Source organism: Macrobrachium rosenbergii, chromosome 54, assembly GCF_040412425.1.
Source record: "Macrobrachium rosenbergii isolate ZJJX-2024 chromosome 54, ASM4041242v1, whole genome shotgun sequence".
NCBI lineage: Eukaryota > Metazoa > Arthropoda > Malacostraca > Decapoda > Palaemonidae > Macrobrachium > Macrobrachium rosenbergii.
In genome coordinates, this window is record NC_089794.1 from 20,315,103 (window position 1) to 20,324,380 (window position 9,278).

Consider the following 9,278-nt stretch of genomic DNA (forward strand, 5'->3'; position numbering starts at 1 on the left):
TACCTTCTTCACTTCCTGGCTTCGAAAAAGAGGTTTTAGTTCGTCCTCCAAGCGCGAAGGACACATCTTTCATATACAAGGACACATTTGGCCTTGCCAGCCTCGTCAAAAGTAAAAAATAGGTTTAGAGAGAGAGAGAGAGAGAGAGAGAGGGAGAGAGAGAGAGGGCATTATTCGGTTCCTTATACTGAGAAAGGATTCACAGATTGGGTCAAGTTGCTTCTTGTTGTTCGGAACTTGTCTTTACAGGGGTTTACGCGATTAGGAACATTCCTGTGAATGTGTATCAATATAAATCGTGATTTGCCCCTCTCTCTCTCTCTCTCTCTCTCTCTCTCTCTCTCTCTCTCTCTCTCTCTCGTCTTTGCAAATGTCTTTCACAGTTTAATCACATTTCCTAGTTTGGTTGAATCCTAAATTCACGCAGAGAACGAATCTTCCTCGTAATGAATTCAGGTGAATTATCTGCCTGCCAGTCTGTCCTTTGTATCAGCAGGTGAAGAGCAGAGATATTGACTCATAAAGTTTTGTTACGGAGGATCCAAGATAATATAATCAGTAAGAATGTAAGGAAGTAAGCCCAGAAATTAGGAAGAGTTGATAAACTCTAGGCCTATAACTTCGTGCTTCTTCTTCCTACCTTATTTTTATAAAGTGTCTCTCAAGTTGTGTTCGCTTTTGCGCGATCGGGAGAGTTTTAAATATTCGGATCTCTCTTTTTTTTTTTTTCAAGTTCCTTCCAGGAGCCTTCGGAAATGGAAACGGAGCTTCCATCCAAGAGGAACTACAGTAGGTCTAAGTATGTCGTCCTCTGCTTTGGTCACTTTTCCGTTTCTGGCAAAATTGGTTTACGTCCGTCGCTCGATTTAGGTCAAACACAAGGTTGAAAATGACAAACACTTATCCATTCCAAATCAGCTTGCCTATTCTCGGCAGCTCTCTCTCTCTCTCTCTCTCTCTCTCTCTCTCTCTCTCTCTCTCTCTCTGGAGATACAAAAATAAGCAAAAGCTTTCTTGCCAGTTGACGAAAGCTGGTGATTCTCTCTCTCTCTCTCTCTCTCTCTCTCTCTCTCTCTCTCTCTCTCTCTCTCTCTCTCTCTCCCTGGAGACTGAAAAATAAGCAAGAACTTTCTATCCTTTCAACGAAAGCCGCTGAGAGAGAGAGAGAGAGAGAGAGAGAGAGAGAGAGAGAGAGAGAGAGAGAGAGAGAGAGCGAGAACCACTTAACAGCTGGTCCTTTCTGTTAAACAAAAGACCATTTATCTACTGGCCAATGTCGTTGGAAATTGAGGCTTGGAAAATACCAGGAATCTAACCCTGTAATTGAGAAGTTGGAATAATGTCAAACCTATCTTTGGCCTTTCAGTTATTCCGTTTCTAATTGTGGAAGTGAACTTTCGTGTGGTTTATTCATATTGGACAAATGTGGAACTACAAAAATCCAGACATCCTGGAAGCTGTAATCTGTGTCAGGTTACAAAAATAGAACGACTATACTGTAATTGTTTATACGTTGACTATATGTATATATACAGTATATATATATATATATATATATATATATATATATATATATATATATATATATATATATATATATATATATATATATATATATATATATATATATATATATATATGCATACATTAGAACAAAAAATACTGAAATAATAAAAGAAATAGAAGCTAAAAATACCTTGAGATATTTGAGCTGCCGAAATAAAACCTGATCCAATTGAGATCTAAAATCTCGACCGAATAGTTTCTTAATTCATTCTCCACACGTGAAGGACACATCAGCCTCGTGCACGTACAAGCGACCTTTTACCTCCATGAAGTCATTGCTAAGAGAGAGAGAGAGAGAGAGAGAGAGAGAGAGAGAGAGAGAGAGAGAGAGAGAATGTAATTAATAGGAAAACTTCTACAGCCTATATTATCTTTAATAACTACCTATCTTTGTTAGCTTTTCCTACAGTCAGAAGAATTAAAAGAGAGAGAGAGAGAGAGAGAGAGAGAGAGAGAGAGAGAGAGAGAGAGAGAGAGAGAGAATGTAATTACTAGGCAAACTTCTACAGCCTATACTCTCTCTCTTTCTCTCTCTCACTCTCCTTCTTCTTCTTCTTCTTCTTCTTCTTCTTCTTCTTCTTCTCTCTCTCTCTCTCTCTCTCTCTCTCTAGTCTGCTTAGCAATTACATTCTCTCTCTCTCTCTCACTTAGCAATGACTTGAGCGAGGTAGAAGTACAATGCAGAAGAAACAAGGGAATTTCCCTGACCCGTCTTTTCTAGAAAAGCCAAGAATATATTTTTATCGCCTCCTGCCTATCATCGCCTATATGAAAAGGTCTAGAATAACCAAGCGTATCTACTAAGAATAGCGACGGACATATTTTTTAACGTTCTTTCGGCAAGTAAGTTAAAATGCCTACGAGAACCAAGAATAGTTTTTGTAACACTACTAAGAATAGCTTACGCTCTGTAATAAAATATGATCAGACTCCTAGTATAGGTTTTGCCTTATGTCGCTGAATATAATATTATATATAAAGTGTCTGAGATAACTAAGAATAGGCTTATTTTTTTCTACCGTAACTAAGAATAACTTTATCTTTCTGTCAGTAAAATTTTTAATTTTAGTTTTCTGCAAAAGAAAATTATTGTGCCGGCTTTGTCTGTCCGTCCGCACTTTTTCTGTCCGCCCTCAGATTTTAAAAACTACTGAGGCTAGAGGGCTGCAAATTAGTATGTTGATCATCCACCCTCCAATCATCAAACATACCAAATTGCAGCCCTCTAGTCTCAGTAGTTTTTATTTCATTTAAGGTTAAAGTTAGCCATGATCGTGCGTCTGGCGACGATATAGGACAGGTTACCAACAGGCCGCGGTTTAAGTTTCATGGGCCGCGGCTCATACAGCATTATACCGAGACCACCGAAAGATAGATCTATTTTCTGTGGCCTTGATTATACGCTGTACAGAAAACTCGATTGCGTCGAAGAAACTTCGGCTCATTTTTTACTAGTTTATTATTATTATAATGGTCTTTGTTTTTTAAATTTCATTTGGAATTTTGGTATCGCCATTAAAACCAGTTCACAAACTGCAAATCATTTGGAATTCATCGTCAGCAAAACCATTTTAACCATTACAAAAGACAGCAGTGATTTTAACTTTTTAGAACATTCACAGTCTAAGATAAATTTGTGGTATATTCTTATGATACAACTTTATTGCTCATGCGCAGTAGATTCTCACATTCATCGCGCAAACCTACGAAACTATCCCCACACCACTCTTTTTCCTTGTATAGACACAAACTTCCCCCAAAAATATCAGTAATATTACAGTTATTCTCTTTGAATTGCCTTTCCTTTTAATATATACTAGATTCCCACACTGGGTGCAGTGGTTGTTTATTTTTGCCACAGTTAATTGCAACTAATTCCTAGTTTTACAGCTCAAAAAGGAAGGGTGGGCGCTGCAGCTTTGCATAATATTAACTTCTCCGGAAAAAAACGGAACGTGAGAGTGATTCTCTCTCTCTCTCTCTCTCTCTCTCTCTCTCTCTCTCTCTCTCTCTCTTCTTCTTCTTCTTCTTCTTCTTCTTCTTCTTCTTCTTCTTCTTCTTCTTCTTCTTGTGAGTAGTTCTTAAAGATAATAATATAGGATTTAGAAGTTTGCTCAATAATTACATTCTCTCTCTCTCTCTCTCTCTCTCTCTCTCTCTCTCTCTCTCTCTCTTCTTCTTCTTCTTCTTCTTCTTCTTCTTCTTCTTCTTCTGAATATAGAAAATGTTAATAAAGATAGGCAGTTGTTAAAGATAATATAGACTGCAGGAGTTTGCTCAACAATTACGTTCTGTGTGTGTGTGTGTGTGTGTGTGTGTGTGCAGCTTTCTTGTTCATGTAGCCATAAGCCCTCATGAAAAAGGAGTTACTCACTTTAGCTGGCTTAAAACTAACACGAAAAGGGAGTCACTTCCTTTAGTCGCCTCTTAGCCTAAATGAAGAGGAAGGTTGGGTGCCACATTTCATGTAAAAAAAAACAAGTATTTTGGAGCTTGTAACAGATTTTAGGAGTCTGATATAAGCACCAATGAGCTACGTTGCGACCCAGGGAACCAGTGAAGCGAGTGAGTATGGTCGCGTTCAAACTGCAACAAAACTTGTCTCCAACACGTGTCTGCAACTTGTCACATACATATCACATACAAGTTAAATACAAGTCAACTTTAGTATAACATGTCGTCAACACACGTCTGCAACTTGTCACATACATATTGCAAACTGGTTCAATAGAAGTCAACTAAAGTAAAACATGTTGCCAACACATGTCTGCAACTTGTCACATACACATTGGAAATTGGTTAAATACAAATCAACTAAAGTATAACATGTAAACACATAGATGCAACTTATCACATATGTATCACAAACTGGTTAAATACAGGTCAACTGCAGTAAAACATGTCGTCAACAAATGTCTGGAACTTGTCACATACATATCACAAACTTGTTAAATACAAGTCGACTACTTATTGGTGGTTCTAAATAGTGCTTCATACGATTATTTAGCATTTGACAAAGATTCCAAAGATTCCATCTCCACTAACAGTTGCTGACTTGTTAGTTTTCTGAAAATAAAACTATTGAGATGGCTTTGTCTGTCAGTCAGCACTTTTTTCTGTCCGCACTTTTCTGTCCTCATTTTTCCTGTCTGCGCTTTTTCTGTCCTCACTTTTTTCTGTCCGCACTTTTTCTGTCCGCACTTTTCCTGTCCACACTTTTTCTCTCCTCGCTTTTTTCTATCCGCACTTTTTCTGTCCGCCCTCAGATCTTAAAAACTACTGAGGCTAGAGGGCTGCAAATTGGTATGTTGATCATCCACCCTCCAGTCATCAAACATAACAAATTGCAGCCATCTAACCTCAATAGTTTTATTTTATTTAAGGTTAAAGTTAGCCATAATCTTGCTTCTGGCAACGCTATATGGCATGCCACCACCTGGCCGCGTCTGAAAGTTTCATGGGCCGCGGCTCGTACAGCATTATACGCTGTACGGAAAACTCGATTGCGCCGAAGAAATTTCGGGGCATTCTTTACTTGTTATTTTACATTCATGGAGGAGGGATCTAAAGTCTAATGAAGAAGAAGAAGAAGAAGAAGAAGAAGAAGAAGAAGAAGAAGGAGAAGAAAGAAATTAAAGGCATCAGTCATAATTACGACATTTTTTAATCAGGTCAGCCACAGGCCCTACGACATATATATTTAAACCCCTCCTCTGCCCAGGTGCACGGAAGAATGACGTAGAAAAAAAAGGGTGGGCGGGGGGGGCCGAGGGGGGAGTTAATTCTCGGGTAGGCTGCAGCCACAGAGTCATGACACTTGAAGGGTATAACGGAGACTCAGGCTCAAATGACAAGGGAAGTCCTCGACGCGCAGTCACGAAGATTTATTTTTAGAGCCTTCAATCCGCTCTGAGATGAATAAAAATATCATTATGGCGTTCTGCCGTTTTACGTTCTGGCGTTTTTGCTGTGGTGACGCAGAGAGAGAGAGAGAGAGAGAGAGAGAGAGAGAGAGAGAGAGAGAGAGAGAGAGAGAGAGAGAGAATTTCGGGGTATCTACAGTACAGTGTCGTGGAATTAACTGATGTATTTCAGATATATACAGTATATTGAGAGAGAGAGAGAGAGAGAGAGAGAGAGAGAGAGAGAGAGAGAGAGAGAGAGAGAGAGAGAATTTCGGGGTATCTACAGTACAGTGTCGAGGATTAAACTGATGTATTTTAGATATACACAATATATTGAGAGAGAGAGAGAGAGAGAGAGAGAGAGAGAGAGAGAGAGAGAGAGAGAGAGAGGGAGAGAGAGAATTTTGAGGTATCTACAGTAGTGTCGTAGACTGAATTGATGTACTTAATATATATACAGTATATATATATACATATATGTATATGTATATATATATATATATATATATATATATATATATATATATATAGTGACGTGCCCCTATATTATCCGGAGGCGAGGCTAAGCTATTTAATTGCCTTTGTTGTTGTTGATCTAAGCATGCAAATATGTACCTGGTGGAGAGTAGACTTCAGAAGGTCTCTAAAGTGGAGGATGGGCGATAAGGCTAGAAACACCACCCCTTGCCTCTGCTGACCTCAGCAGTAAAATATGTACCTGGCAGCTAATCGACTGCGGTAGGTCACAGCCAAAGTGTAGTTAGGGCCATAAGGTTATAAACATCATCCCTTGCCTCTGTTTACCTAAGCAGTAATATATGTACCTGGTAGCTAGTCGACTGCAGTGGGTCGCAGTGAAAGTAGTATAACATCATCCTGATATGTTTCCTAAAATCTGATAATATTGTATGATATATATATATATATATATATGTTTGTGTGTGTGTGTGTGTGTGTGTGTGTACACAGCATGTCAGATCCCTTGAATAACAGAGGTTGGAATGTCCAAAGACCCTTACAGTTTCTCGACATGCTCTGTCTCCAATGAACCCAACATTACGAAGTGCTCACTCCAGGGTCATGGCGGCGGAGCATATGAGTTCATGAAGTATCAGTGCTTTAACTAAACCATTGTCGTCTTGTTGTTGTTGCTGCTGTTGTTGTTCTTCTTGTTCTTGTTCTTCCTCTTCCTCTTGTTGTTGGAGTTGTTCTTTTCTTCTTCTTCTCCTACTCCATGTATGGGAATGCGAAGCTAATTGATGATCATTGCTACTGTAGAAAAGCATATATATATATATATATATATATATATATATATATATATATATATATATATATATATATATATGTGTGTGTATGTATGTATGTATGTATGTATGTATGTATGTATGTATGTATGTATGTATGTATATATATATCAATTTCGATAATAATAAAAAAATTATGATAATGATAATAATAATAATTAAAAAATACTCATAGTAGAATGGGTCTTAAAATGGAGAAACAAATCCCCAGTTATGTACTGTATATGTTCATATTTTTAGAGATAAAACTATACAGTTTTATCTTTAAATATGTGCATACATATACGAGTACATAACTGTGGATTTGTTTCTCCAGTAATAATACTTATGAGAAAGTTAAATAGGATGGCTGCAAATGACGAATCATGATGATGATGATGGTGATGATTTTGTAGAGAAAGTGGAACACTCTAAAATATGGATAGCGATACACACTAAAAAATTCTGGTGACTTTGCTTCGTAACATCAGTATGACTGAAATAATAGAAAGTGTATCTACACCAAAATAAAAGCCATCAACAAAAGAAAAATATACGATAAACTGAAACACACTAAATTCCTGTACGATCAGAAAAGGTCTGTTATTAGAGTCACTGGCAAAAGTAAACTCACGAGCGCAAAGCAAACTGTGTCAGCCCCAAAAATAATCCTAAGTTAACACGGAGCTAAAACAGTTTATGACAAATATATATGGTCTGGAATGTCGGCGACCTTCCCCAACGGCAATTAAGTTGCTCTGTTTAATATGCTGCAGAAAATAGCATTGGCAAGATCAAGAATACAAACTACTGTAAATTATCAGGAATACTTTGTGTCTATAAAATACACGACTCGTGACAACAGAGCTCTTGTGTACCTAAAGGATATGAGCACTTTCTAACTTTCTAAGGCATTTAAGCTGGTCTAGCTGGTCGAAGTATACCTCTTATGGCATCTAAGCTACTCTGCATTTTACAAATATACTTCCAACCGCACTAAAGATATTGTATATTTATGAGATATGCGTCATGAGACATCACAATTGATGTACACTTTCAAAATGAGGATTTTATATTTGGACATTTACCCAAATGGTCTCGATCAGGAACCTTATGTTTACAGTCCTTTAGAAGAGTGTCACGCACTAGGTATAAGTATAGGGTAGTCAATAAACAATTTCTTATTTATTCTCAAATAAGCAAGTAAACCATGAGCTGGCTACAGCACAATTCTTTGCTATAAAAATATGACATCACTAAATAGAACTTTTTGAGAGATTATATGTAAAAAAGAATCCTCTATAATTAGAACCCAGAGATTTATTTTTTATATTCCTCGAACCGTGAGAGGGTTCCAAAAATATATCTTACCGTGATGATGTGTGTAAAGAGACTGGTAACAATTCAATTTCAGTCTACCGTTAACTTTTAGAACATTTTTGGCGTGACTGCGGTCTGACAAGAAATTCTTTCGGCTTACGTCATTCCCTCACGCAATCTCTGCTTGCTTGCAAGGCTAAATCGAACTCTTAATGTGCTTTTGAATGAAAGAATAAGTATGTTTATTCTCTGGCTTCTTGCCTGTTAGTGTGATGATTAGTTATTTAATATTTCACCTTCTCACAGCAATTTATTTCTCACACTGCAAGACGTGAATGTGCAGGTAATTCTTTTCTATGGTGCATCACTATACTGTGACCGGAAATCATGAATAAAAAGCCACAATAATGTAAATGAGAGACTGTATTTTTCCAAAATACAAAAAAGGGTTTAAAAAAAAGGGGGGGGAGGGAACTTTCAACCGTTTGCTGGAGAGGACCGTTGTGCAAACGATCGACAGTTCCTCCCCTTTTTTTTGACCATTTTTTGTAGTGTGGCATTTTACCCACAGGTAATTCTTTGATAAGGTTAAACTGGCTTCAGGAGAGATAATAATGCCAAAATGACAGTTACATTACCCTTTGGTTTTCTCGGCTGTGAGAATGATGATTAATTAAATTAGTCTTCTGCTTTGATAGTCATGTATTCAACCCGACTCGATAAATGGATGAGAAGACATGTAGCGATGTATGACTGATGATTTGAGTGTAAATAGAGTGAGAGCAGGATTTACCCTTAGTATTGATTGTGGAGTAATTGTTTTGATGTAAATAAGAGGATAGGTTTCAAAGCAGCTCACTAGCATAGGAGGTATTTATCTTTTAAGATATTACGAGATTTTTATGATATATAAAAAATGTGTAATTGAAACATGAAAAAAACCTCTTTAAACCTTCAGCTCCAAACCTCTTCGGTGCTGGGTTTAATTTTCAACCCCCTTTCTTAAACCTCCCGTTATAACAGTTCGCTTGAAAGCTCATGACTGCAAAGGTTCCTATTAAACCTACCTTCTATTATGGGTCTCTTTAAACTTCTCTACTGTTAAGGGTTTTTAAAGTTCTCCACTATTGTGGTAAATTTAAACGTCCTCACCATTATAGGTCCCTTTAAATTCTCTGCTATTAAAGTACCTTTAAACTTC